Raw genomic sequence first — 14256 nt, forward strand, 5'->3', positions numbered from 1 at the left:
AGGAGAATTTTGCAATTGCAAAACCATGGGCTGCAGTACTACCAGGATTTAAAGGCAGCCACTTGCAGTTCTGACTGTGGGAAGCCTAATGCAAGACTAAGACTCCAGCTACAGGAAACTATGTGTTTTTATTTACTCTTGACTAGAATACTTCACTTTACTCATTGTTGAAATATGGGTTTCCGGAAGAACAGGTTCGTCCTTCAACTGGAAAAGCACCCAAGTTCCAGTTAACTTCACTCTGAAAGACTGGCTGACTGGCCACATTGTGATGAAAAGAATAAGGGCAGAAGGTCTGTACAAAGGCAAGAAACTGTTGTGAGCAGCCATGAAAAAGACAGGCTTAAACACAGTGTAATAAAGGTGAAAGAACAAATAAATAAATAAAGACAAGAAAAAAGACTCAGCAAAGTTACCCGAAAAAAGCAAACCCCAAATTATTGTTGTACTATCTGTGGGAAAACATGCTTTTCAAATCATGGGGAAAGGTGTACTTGGTTGCCCCAAGTACAAGAGTTGTGACAGTCTGGTTTCAAAGTAGCACAAATATTTCTGTTAAAATCACCAGTAGAATAAAAGGAGAACTGGGACAATTTGACAGTTTTTGGTGTAATTTTAGTTTGGCTGCCTCTTATAGTTATTCCACAACATAGATCTCCATCTTGAGGCATAACAAAACAGCAGAGAGCAGGATATAAACATTTTTTGAAGTATAGTTTGGTCCTACCAAATTAAGACAGTCTGATATATAAACACAACACTATAAAAAAAGAAACAGGAAAAAAAAAATTTGCAGGTTCAGATTAAAATTCTAAAAAATTCATGATAATTAAGAAAACTTGCTATTAACAAGAAAACAAAATGAACACTTTATGATCAAGCTTTTAGGGACAGACTTGCACACAGATGTAGGAGCATAAGATGCTTCTGCAAGGCCTTCTGTGGCCTCAAGCGCAGGATTCAAATACTTCAGGTTGAGCATAGGTTACTTTTCATCATGAAATATTGTGATAACCTCTTTGAATGTCTCTTTATTTCATTGCTAGTGAACACTGGCTCAAGCCCGAAGTAACTACAAGTAATCAAAGCAACATAAAAAATAAATATTAGTAAGCTTGCATGCCAGGGAAGCCAAAATGGGAGGAAGATAAGCAGCAGTAGATTTTGTCTCAGTGCCAGCTGGTAGGGTGCATGCTGCAAGACCCCTGAGAAGGCAGGTTGTCTGGCCCACAGGAGCTCCAGTAACCACAACTGTGATTTGAGGTAGGAAGTAAAACTTAAATCAAGAGGACAAATTCAATTATTCATAGTATCAACGGCTGAAAAACAGATTAAACTCCCCAAACCGGTATCCACAACTGGACACTTATTAAAAAAATTAAATATCTTTTCTCCCCAGAGAGAAGAACAATTTACTCCTGCTGTGTATTCCTACCTCTTAAGGGTGGTGATTTGCCAGTGTGTGCAGTGAGGAGGAGGAAAGAAAAGGTCTTCCAGCTTTTAAAACACATGTTTATGAACAAGCATGTGGCTTTGGTTTACAAGTATTTTTGTTTCTCAGTCTGACCTTAATCCTAAGCAAAGTAGTTTCTACAGAGCTAGGAGAATGCTGCATTTAGAAGGGGTACGAGTTCTGCTGCCTTGACAGGTCAAGGTAAAGGGCTTTTTGGATGCTTTAGGACCTTCACTTTTCATCATTTTGAGCTTAAATAAAGATAAATGATAATAATTCTTCATTTCTCTTGAATCCTTAGGAGTGTTTTGCTGCAGTATAGCTACTATTGTGAATAATTCCTTTACACAGCTCCACAAGCTACCCCCGTATAAGGAACAGAAGAGCAAGTTAAGAAAATGATAAGAGAACTGCCTAGGGAAGACAGCACTGCACTGTACATTACGAAGATCAGAGGCAGCCCAGAAGCAGAATTAGAAAAAAAGCCGTCTGTTCACAACTTTCATCACAATGCAGAAATTCTCAGAAATCTCAAATACCATCATTGTCATTTCTGAAATCAAGAAAGATGGAGGGAAAAAAATGCAGGAGGGACCTGATAAAAGTGCAAGTTAACAAGTCACTTTTGTGGAAGGTTTTACTGAGACATTTGACCTTAAATAGCAGATATTGTAGATTTTTAAGTCAAGTCAAAAGACTATTTGTCCATGAATCCAAACCACTTTCATATTTGGTGAAGAAAGCTGCTACAAATGAAAGTTTTCTTTGCTTCTTTGGAAGGAATTCACTTAAACAACAAACCAAGCAAAAATGCTTTCAGCCCAAGTAAACAAACAGAAATTGTGTTAGGAAGAGTTCTGAGCAGCATATTCTTTCTAACATGTTGTCCATGACAGAGCAGTACACATTAGGTGAAAGAAATAAAAGACCTGTTCAAACATAGAACGTGACAGGAAATAACCCTGAAGTTTGTACATACACAACAATATTAATCCCATTTCGTTTGCTGTCACCTCTCATTGACTGGCAACCTCAATTCATAGAAATAGTTAGAGTACATATTTTTTGGATATGTTTACACATAATATCTATGTCTATGACTGTAAGAGAGAACACCAAGAATAGAAAGCAATAGAAGCATGAAGTCTGGTTTCTTAGAAATAGAAACAAAATTTTAGAGAAATAGTATTCGTGTTTTTAATAACTAACTGCAAGAAAAATGGAACAAATAAGAAATTTTCACAGCAACAGACAGAAATTAGAAATCTTCATGATCATTTAGTGGACTAAATGATTTGGAAGTCCCTTCAGAAAAGCTGAGACACAGAGATCCATGCTGAGCTTTGTCCTACTCTACATGAATTATAGATCAATAAACGAAGATACACAGAGGCTTATTATCTTGTAATATTTACAACGCATCTCTGAGAAGCATGCTGTGAGTTTATCATGTTCAAGAGGCATCTGGATGTGGCACTGGGTGATGCTTGTCAGTGGTTTAGGGGTGGACAGCTAGACTGAATGATCCTAGAGGTCTCTTCCAGCCTCGATGTTTCTATGAGTTTGTGAAAGGTTTGCTTCTCAGCATAAGGAGAAAGAAGAGGCCCCAGCTAGTGCAAACATTGCTAATGAAATTAAGATAAGTCTTTGTGCTGATGCCTGGTATATCACTGCAATTTGTATAGTATCTTGTATTGTCTTTTAAATGTCAGCTAGTGCAATAAGCAGTTCACAGAATCACAGAGTTTTTAGATTGTAAAATACTTAGAGATCATCAGGTCCAACCTATGACTGAACACCACGTTAACTAGACCATGGCACTGAGTGGCATATCCAATCTTTCCCTAAACGCCTCTAGGGATCCTGGGCAGCTCATTCCAATGCTCAATCACCATTTTTGTGAAGGATTTTTTCCTAACATCCAACCTAAAACTCCCCTGGCACAGCTTAAGAGGAAGTCCTTTTGTCTTATCGCTTGTCTGGCAGAAAAGGCCAATCCCCACATGGAGACCACCTCCTTTCATATGAGAATCTTTTTTTAATTGACTTTTTCTTTAAAATTATTTTTGCTACAGCTTTTTAAGGAAGTATTAATCTCTGGGTTCCAAAGACTGAAAATAAAAGATGTGTTTTCAGGCATCCAGCTATTTGTCTGTCACCCCAAATCTGGATAGTTGTCGATCATACAGTCAAAGATTAGTGATCTCTGTTGTTAAATATGTTCTAATATAGAGTAGTTTATAAACATTAAGACATATGGATTTGTTTTTCTACATCAAATAATCTAGACACAATGCTAATTGTGATATTCTGACATTTAGTTTACTTGATGAAGGAAAAATAACCCCAAACCAAAAATGAATTACAGTGTGGCTAAATTGAGAATTAAAAGTTCTACAAGAAGGATGATGTAGTCTACATCTGTGTCAACTGGGAAGCACATACATTAACATTATTTTTTTCTCTTTTCTGGATGGCTAGACTTTCAATGCTACTACCAACCAGAGAAGTCCAACTTGCACATCCTTACATGTAATATTCCCTTGATGCAGTCTCCACTAATCTTCTAAGTGTTGTATGTGATTCCTTCTGTGTGCAAAAGCTACAGGGCAAACAGCAATCAATGTGTAATTTGACTTGATGCCCTCTGAGTTTCCCAGTACTCTGAAACAGGCAAAATCACTTAGAGCAGATGATTCAATTTGTCAGGCAGCACTGTGGGTAATGTGCATCGGCCTTAATTCAGCTGTTGCAGAAGAGGGTGTCTTGTCAGTCCGTCAGCATATTGGTCTGGTAATTCACAGGAGCAAGGCAGAGTAGGATGTGAACCATAAGCAATCTGAGCAAGAATATTTAGTTAGAGAGGAATTCATGTGTATGAACAAATATTAACATTTATAGTCACATTTTATAGACATAAATACAGTGATTGTAGCTGTTGAAACGAAAGTTCACAGACAGGTCCTTTCCCACATATCTCACCAAAGCTCATTGAAGGAACAAAGAAATCTCCCTTTGGCTGGTTTTGAACATGCTTTCCAGTTTTTCAGGCCATCACCTCTCAGAAGGTTTTCGTTTTGGTTTCACATTGGTTATGGGCATTTTTGCTCTCAAACTGCTTGGCTCCATCTGTCCCAGAACTCTGAAGCACAATTCTGAGAAGGGAAAGGTAAGAGGGAAATGCAGGTTCCTCCATTTAATATGGGTTTCAGTGGTGAAATTTTTCCATATATATCAGTAAAGACAGAAGGATCCCTTGCTACACTTCTGCTAGACCTTTATACATATTGTTTGAAATCAACAGAAAATGATAACAGAACAAACAATGCACGTCTGTTTTTTAGTACATTAATCTCAGGAAATAATCGTTTAAAGTAATTGTGTCTACATATGAACAATCAGTTCTGCTGTCTAGGGCTTAAAAGCCCATTAAAGAAGATTATGTAATGACATGATACCCTTGATTCCAGGATTTTGGTGAAGGTTATAGTAATATCCATACAGGTAGGCAGACAGTATGCCTATGCAGATACAGATTTATAATTTCCCTTCATAAATAATAGTTTTATAAAATATACAAATATAGTGTTTGAGAACATCCCAGGATCATATCTTAGCTTCTATTAGAAACATGATGGAATATCTTTGGCCTCTATTGAAAATACAAAAAGATCTAATTTGAGAAAAATATGAGATATGCTACAATTATTGAAACCACATAAGACACTGAAGAATCTTTTATCAAAGATGCAGAAGTACTTACCTTTCCTAATAGACTATTTCTTTAAATGTCAGGATCCTAGCGAATTACCATTAAGCCTCCAGAGAGCATGTACTTTTCCTTATTGCCTCTTCTATTGTTTATCTGAGCTAAAATTTGGCCCAAATCATTCAGACACAAGATTCCAACAAGCATATTAACCCAAGCAGTGCTGGATAGAGTGTTTCACACATAATTAGTAAAAAATCAAGCATATGAAATACAATCACCACACAGGATATCGCAAACAAGTGTGCTCTTCCTACCTTAATTTTAACAAAAGGCCTCAAAAATCCTTCACACTTTTGTGCAAATTACCTGCCCTTTTTACAGCAGTGTCCTCGCTGGGATGCTGATAACTTACACAGGGCACCTACAGTCAACAAGACTTTGCCTTTCACTACCCTGATTAAGTAAGTAATGTTCACTTCCCAGAAATCCCCCATGGAGCAGCAGCATTTCTATGTGCCCGGCCACAACAGCAGTAATGACTAGATTCTGAGAGAATTTGTAAACCTTTCCTCAACACACTTATTTCTGTTTTTCAACCTATATTCAAAGCAATACTTTGGCATTGCTATTTGACAGGATTACAGTAAATTCATCATGCTAAACTGAAATGTTTCTGGCAGATGTCTACTCTGCAACAATCAAACTATGTGTACAGTAAAATATGACAACCACAGAAATACTTATAGTTGTAAAAATTACACATATAATATTTTACTAATGTTAACTTGGAGCATAATTTTGCAGTATATTATTTATTGTTTTAATTAGGAAATATTTATTTCAAAAACTTGCTTTAGCTTGTTATATGGATAAATATCATTAAAATTTAGTCTTGAGTCAAAAAGTATTATTGGTAAAAAGGAAATAAACAAGCAAATTTGTTAATAACAACAGAGTTTCTTTTTCAATCCTTTGGCCTTTTCTTTTTTGACTACTAGAAAATTATTTTTTCTGTAATTTCTAGTTTTCTTCCTCAAGATTTCCTTGGAACAGTGGATTTAGAAAGCTGTTTGGGGGGAAAAGGGGGAAACCTTGAATCATTTAAGGAGAATACCATAACTTTTCCAAAAGTAAACATTACAAAATGGGAGACAAATAAGCAGGATTTATTTTGAAAATCATTTAAACTATTCATATGTATGAGAGTCAAGCTTAAACCACGCAGAAGAGCTAGTTCCATGAGCAGATGAACTTATTTCCGTTTGTGTAATTTCAGTTGCTCAGCTTGATTTCCTTGCATTTAATAAAAATGTGAACTTCAACTGCAGCTTTTTCCACTATTAAACATTTTTAGCAATTCTCCCTTCTGTGGATTCCCTGACAGTTTACAGGAGCTGACCAAATTCTGCCAGTGTCCTCTCACTGGGGTAAGAATAAGATCAGTCTCCTTTGATTTTCTTTGGCTTTTTAAAATTGCTCTCACTTTTAATTTCATTTAAACAAGACCACAAGGTTTAAAACTCCTTAGTAGGGAGTAAGAAAATGGATAAGCACACATGCAAGTATATACATGACAGTGGATTATTAAACCCTTTTCTCTCTGGAAAACGGGAAAAGGGTAAAATTCATTTGGTCATTGGAGAAATCCCTATGTCACATTTTACAGTCTTACAAACTACTAATGATTTCCATAGGGGTCAATTTTCACTTTATCATTTGACTCCCTTAAGAATAACACAGGACCAAGGAAGCCTAAGGGAAATAAATAAATAAATAAACCTAATGGTACAGTTTGCGAGCTAAATATGTCCTGGAGTAGGGGAATGCAAAATTATAGCTGAATCAATGTAACACAGCATTTTATTAACCTCTAAATAAGGAGTAGGGAAGTGAAATATGCAGTAAAGTCTCCACACACGTCTGACCTCTCCACCTGCTCTATAATTTCCTGTATTGCAAGGTGTGGAAGGATAGTATACAAAGAGCAGTCAGTATCCGCTTCCTTTTCTCAGCCCTGAGGAATTGGACCTTCTTGCTCTGTATTTTTGCTTTTTTAACATTTCAGAATAGATATGTAATAGTTATGATGGGCTTACTGGCAGCTCACAATACATGAATCCCATTGGTCCCTTGCATTCTGTCTTGTGAATTTTCCATAAACTTCCATATCATATGTGAACTTCCACCCTTTATTTCACTATGAGTGAACTATTTATCTTAACACTCCTGCTTATCTTCCTTTCACAGCCCATTTTATTAACTTTTTTATATTAAGCAAATTCACTTTTTATCTATGATGTTTGTTTTACAGGTAATTCATCCAATTTAAGGTATTTTCTTAGGGACTTCAATTTCATTTTGCCCTTGAAATTAACATTTAATGTGTTTTACATTTTTGAAATAGAAATTAATCTTTATTTAAATTATTAGGCCAGAACTATAACCTACATTCACAATATTTGAATGTTGGTATGGGAATCATCTGTGACCACATATCATCCTGGACAACTACTGTGATAGAGGACGTATATGTTTGTGTTGTGGAGATCATGTAGTAGCAAAAAAAAAAAAGGATTTCTTTTATTTTAATGTTTGAAAAATGTAAGAGTTCTATAAACCCCATTCACACAGGGTAATCTATTCCTGCCACCGGAAAAGTTCATGAGGTAGTACTGTGCCATTACATCTGACTTCTCTAAGATGAAAGGAAATAAAATTCTGTCCAGTTCAGAATTTCTTGACAACATTTTTTCTCTGTATATGCTACATATATATATATTTATGTGTGTATTCATATATATATATATATATATATATATGTGTGTGTGTGTGTGTGTGTGTATTCATATATATACACAGCCTTTTAATGGTAAGTGTAACTCTTACACTTATGAGATAATGAGAAAAGCATCAGTTGTGGACCAAGACTACCAAGAGGTGAGTAATCAAATGATGGGTTTGATGGTTTTTTCAACTCATTACTATCTTCACAACTACATTTGGGTAAGAAATTGGACATCCATTTTTGTTTGGCTTTAGAGTTTATTTCTTTCTGTATTTCTCTGACAGAATAGGAAAAGCTTCAAAGCACTGTAATTTGTACCTGTGAAGATATCAGTATAGTGTGATGAAGTCACAGCTCCTCAGTCTTCTGCTGGATAAACTTGAGTAGAAGAAGCTCTGAAAGTCTCTCTTTTAAAGTGATTTTATATCTCTAAGTATTTTCTGATGTTCTGTTTTGAACAGTTTTGCAAACACGAAGGACTGAAAGTGTGTTCTGAAACTGATTTCCTTAACAAACTCACTCTTCCTTGCTTCTACTCACTGCACTATCCATTGAAATATTGAAAGGTCACCATGAAAGGCTGCAGGATTTCAGCTGAAACTCATTGTTCAGTACCTTCTTCATCATGATCCTCAAGTCCTTTCCAAGTGTTTTAAATTATTCTTTTTTATATGAAGTAAATTCTGAAAATTGTTTCCCTTTCGTTGCATGGAAAAACATTTTCTGAGAAGAGATCCATTCTACCAGATTCAGATTGATTTAAATAAGCACCTTGTAAAGATCTGTATTTAATTTACTGTTCCATCAGCTATTGATTCATCTGCAAATTCTGCTAGAAATATTTCCAGATCGCTGATTAAAATGTTGAAGAGTTGCAGGCACAGTACAAATTTCCTCAGAACCTCTCTAGAATCACCCTTTTAACATGTTTTCTTTTGACAACTATGGTTTTGAGACCTATCACTTACTTGGTTTCAGTCTACACGACCTGCATATTTAAAGAATAATATTGCAAATCGGGATGTCATATAAGCCCTAAAACAAAAGTGTTAAGAATTCAGGTATATTATGGCTATATAATTATTTTTATAAAACTTTTATTCTCATTAGTGAATAATAATTGAGAAGTATTTTCCATAAAACTATACTGACATACATTAGATTTTCCCTGTGAATAAAATTATACTAATTACCATTTTTGAAAATGAAGAGTAGTAAGGGAGCACAAACCTTTCAAAATACAGTTTGTTTATGTTAAAATTCATTCTCACCTATGATCTTAAAACCATATTGCAAGGCTACTACAAAGTTACAGGTGAGTTTGATAAGAGAAACTATCCCTCTTCAGTACCTTTTTTATTCCTTCATAAATATGTATTAAGCATCAAAGGAGCAACGAGACATAACAGAACTGGACAGGAAGTTTCAGAAAAAACATCAGAGGATGCTGGATTAGTAAACCAAGTGCCCAAAAGAATGGCAAGAAGCTGAAAGCTGAGATGGAGCGAAAATACAGAAGCAACAAATGTAGATAAGCTTTAATGACATGGTCGATTCATTTTCTCAGTTTGTTTGCTAATACAACAGTTGCAGGTTTCCATCGTGGCAATTTTTAAAAGTGTTCTGCAAATCCTATGAAAATCTTTCAAGGGATTATGTAGATGATCATAATGCTGATTCTTTGGACTGCTTCTTTTTGCAGAAGTTTAAGTGCAAGTGAAATACTGTCAATTTTCATGCCACAGAAATCCATGCACGTTATAGACATGAATGTATCTCTTACCTCAATACACTACACAACATCTGTGGTTTTTATTAGCAGAAAAAAATTCCTTTATGAGTTGTTCCCTCAGTCATATCATAGTTTGAAATGAGGAGCACAGCTTGTAGAGTTTATAACACCTGAAGTGAACGTTGCACTGAATAGAACAGGTTAGGACTAGACTTCTTTAGATTAGGCAAGAGAAAACTAGGCAGGAGCACACAAACTATATGAAAGGTTAGTATATGAAAGGTTATGACAAGAGAATGGTGATTGTTCTACACATCACTGGGAATAGAACATGGATGCATCAGTTTTATTTGTAGAAATGAAAATGAGATTAAATGGGATGTAAAGGAAAAAGCTTTCTATCTGTTAAGGTTTTACTGTAGCACAAGTGAGAATTATCTCTAGTGTCCAAACTCCCTTCATCAGAGGCTTCCAAGAACATGTTTTTAGACACTGTTACAGCTTAGACTGCTGAACTGGAAGTTCTCTAGAAGTTTCATGCAGTCATGTAATTCTGTGTTTCCACAAGACTTGTATGTACATTTTGGGATTAATATCTTTCAGTATTAGCCTTATTTATACAAGTGATAATGTGAAGTAATGTTCAGAAATGTTGGAAGTTAATATTATTCAGAAACATAATACATTTTTTGTCCTTTCCAAACAACATGTAAAGTAGGAGTTCAGTATGAAATAACCCTTTTTCATTTACATGTACATGTATTACAAAAATATTATGGTTCTGCTTTCAGATATTATAGAAATTAATATCAGCTTTAAAAGCATGTGATACATGCAAAAATACCATTTTAACACAAAAACAAAATATTTTCACCACAGATTTTGCAACAGGACTTGCATATGCAATACATGGAACAATTTAAAAATCATTTTGATGCATTATGAATCACCTGTAAAAGAATAAGTAAGTGAGGACATTCTCAATTTCGGTAAATATTTATAGAGCCAAACAATATGAAGTATATGTAACAATCAAATTTCTAGTGAAAATGTGTGCAAGAAGGTTTATTTTGAAAGGAAAATTCCTACTCCCAGTGTCATACCCAATTAAATTCTCCAGGTAATGACCCCATTTGCATAGAGAGCTGAACCCACAAGTGGGAATTTTAATGGGCACAGCACCTGAGTACATTAATTGAGAGTGACACTACTTGAACTAGTTTTGTGCTTACCCCACTGAAAATTCTACTCATATTATTTTTAATGTCAAGCTACAAGTCAAATTTCAAGATGATGGATTTGTTCTTTTTTAAGCATTGAATTTGAATAAAAGGCAGCTTTAATTCCATTATGCATTGCATAGCTTTAACTAATATGTAGTTCTGATTCTCACCATTGCTTCATTTTTTCAGTGATTGGAATCTAATTTTATTCATTAATTGGCAAATAATTAGATAGAAAATAATGCCTTCTGCAGCTAAATTACTTCTGAATTGCTGTTTAATGTACTTTAACTAGAATATGTGTTACAGATAAGCTGAAAAAATAGTTTACTAAAATGTAATTGTGTAAATATGTCTAATTACTCTTTCTGAAGAAACTTGAGTGAAAATAAAATTTCAGTCATGGATACCTTAATTTTCTTAAACATAACCCCATGAAAACACGGTAGTTGCAAAACAAATTACTGAGGCAGAGACAGCAGATGTCAAGAGTAGTGGGATCCTTGTAACACATTTCCCTTTATCCTTCACACGCTACTTCTAATGACCTTGAAGTTATTGAGGATTCTAAACCACTGCTGTTGGTCTACATTAAATATGTAATCAAGGTGTCTCCTCCTCACATGAAGAAACAGACAAATGCAGTTGCATTTCTTAGGGAAGGAAGAAATAGCGCATTTTTTAATATATTTATTATTCCCAGCTTGTTTTGCATTAGTCCTCAGTAACTGAAGGTAGCTAAGAATCAAAAAACTAGCATATATGTATGTGTGTATACATATGTATATTACTCTAAAATGTGCTAATTTGAATCTTGCATGCTAGTCTTATTCTTGTAAGCAAAACTATTTTGAAGGTTGTCAGTTGACAGAATTCTGTAGAATCCATCTTGATAGAATTTCTGGTGCTTTATTTGAGCAAGAAAGACATAATCAATATATTTTCATTTTCAAATATATCAACACTACTGAGCTTCAGTTATTTAGATGCTAAGTCCGAAGTTCCAAAGACATCACTTTCACAAGTCTTTTTGCCTAGAAGTTGCATATAGCAGTGAGCATAGAAAAGATGAAGAAACAACTTACAATGCAACATGTATCTTGATATTGTCCCAGACTTCCATAATGAAGACCCTTTCAATTCTCTTTGAACCAAAATTTAAAAGGAAAACAAAACCAAACATACTACCTTGCAAAAAAAGCTAAGGAAACAAAGGTAGGCAGTGTGAATCTGGTGCCTAAAAAAGTAGGATTATAACATGAAACATATTGGACTACAGCACATTCACAGTGTGGTCACTATGTGCAACTTGAAGATGAGACAAATTTCTAAATCCTACATCACTGATTGAAGAGGAATTGTGTAGTGCTTGGGCACCAATTACATACCCTACTGAGATGATATAAAGAGCCCCAATTAGACTGGAGTATTTTGTCAGTTAAAATAGCATATGCATACCAGAATAAAAATCAGTAAGGCACTATTAAATGTATTAAAGTTATTATACAGTCTTTCATCTTACATTCCATTTTTATGAGTACTGAATGGTAATGTACTAACAATTGCTATAATATGTGTACATAAAATAAGAAAACAGGAATGTATGCAGTGTTTTATTAAGTGTGCAGAACTTGTAGAATTGGAATTGTTCAGCCTGGAAAAAAAAGCTTTTGGGTGGACTAACTGTAGGCTTCCAGTTACCTGAAGGGAGCCTAAAAGGAAAATGGAGAGAGACTATTTACAAGGTCATGTCAGTGATAGGACAAGGAAGAATGGGCTTTAAGCTGAAAGAGAGGAGGTTTAGATTAAATATTGGGAAGCAATTCCCAATTGAGGGTGATGTGGCACTTGAACAGGTTGTCCAGAGAAGTTCTGGATGCCCCACCTCTGGAAGTGTTCAAAACCAGGTTGGATGTGGTGCCTTGAAAGGCTGACGTGGAACAAAGTCTAGACAGAGCAAAAGGAATACAATAGGTATTTACTGAGAGGATACACCTTGGGCAGTGCAAGAGCCTGGCCAGGGCCACATGCAAGTCAAATCCAAGATGGATCCCAGTGACGAATTTTTATACTTTTATAAATTTTGGTTCATCTACATATTACGGTCAACTGCCCAACCACAGCCCCAGGTTATGAAGTTTCAGCCCCCTGGCTTGCCCCCTTCCCTTTGCTGTTGTTTATATTTTTTTGGTAATGGGTGTCCTTGATTCTCTAGCGGGGAAGGAATTGTTTTGTCTAACTGCCCTGTGAAGAAAATTTACTAACACCTAATATGAAGTTTCAGAGTTACACTTTAAGCAGCAGAGAATGCTTAATGTCCTTCCCAACCCAAGCCATTCTTTGAACCTATAATTAAAAACCATAAAGACATTAGGAACACCTAATCAAATTCAACATTTGTCTGTTTTGCAGAATGATAATTCAGAGAACGTTCACTTTCCAACTATAGTAGAAATAGCCCATCATAGTAAAGATTTCTAAAGGAGAGAAAACCCATTCTTTTATGACACTAACACCAAATCACTGTTTAATAGTATAAGCAAGTGATTAAGAGTAGGCTAAACTTTGCACAAGCAATCAACTTCACATTCAAGTGCACTGACCACACTCAACAAGTGCATCTTGGAAATGAGTGCAGTGCATTATTTTTACTGAACTTCCTTCAATGTTAAAATTGAGTTAAGGTCTCCCTGCTCTCTTTGGAAGTGCTAACAGCTGGCAAAAGGTTTGGAAGGCAGGGGAAAAAACGAGATTAATGTCTGTAGGATTCTAGAGATACTACTGTCCATCAACTCAATGTAGTTTTCCAGTACATGGTGCATGCAGTCACAGATTAAGACAAGACACTAGGGAGATAGTTCTCTAATGTTTAACTTAATTTTGGGGCCAAGAGTAAGATTTCAGATACATTATTCATTCTATGATCTATTACCTTTCAGAAAGTTACAAGACTGGAGACAATAAAAGCTTTATAATGGAGATTCATCAATACAATTGGCACTGCTCTCCAAGAACACACATCAAATGTTGCAACCATTGTTGCATAATGTGAAAAAGAAGCTTAAGCATGTGATGAGCTCAGAAGTTTCTCATTTAGAATATTATAAAATCGGTGATTCATCTAAGTCAACACACAGTTCTTAACATGAGAACTACGACTGATATTGAGCCATTATTCAATAGTAAAGCTCCTGAATGTTCCTGATCCTTCTTCACAGGAGCATTTTTTTCTAGAAATCTTATATGTTATGGAGACTGGCTAAACCAACTAAAATAGATGTCAAAGGATGCTATTTATCTATGTGTTTATCAGTTCTTTTACTAAAGCAATTATTTTGATGCACAGTCTCA

The sequence above is a fragment of the Cinclus cinclus genome, chromosome 4 (assembly GCF_963662255.1).
Source record: "Cinclus cinclus chromosome 4, bCinCin1.1, whole genome shotgun sequence".
Taxonomy (NCBI): domain Eukaryota; kingdom Metazoa; phylum Chordata; class Aves; order Passeriformes; family Cinclidae; genus Cinclus; species Cinclus cinclus.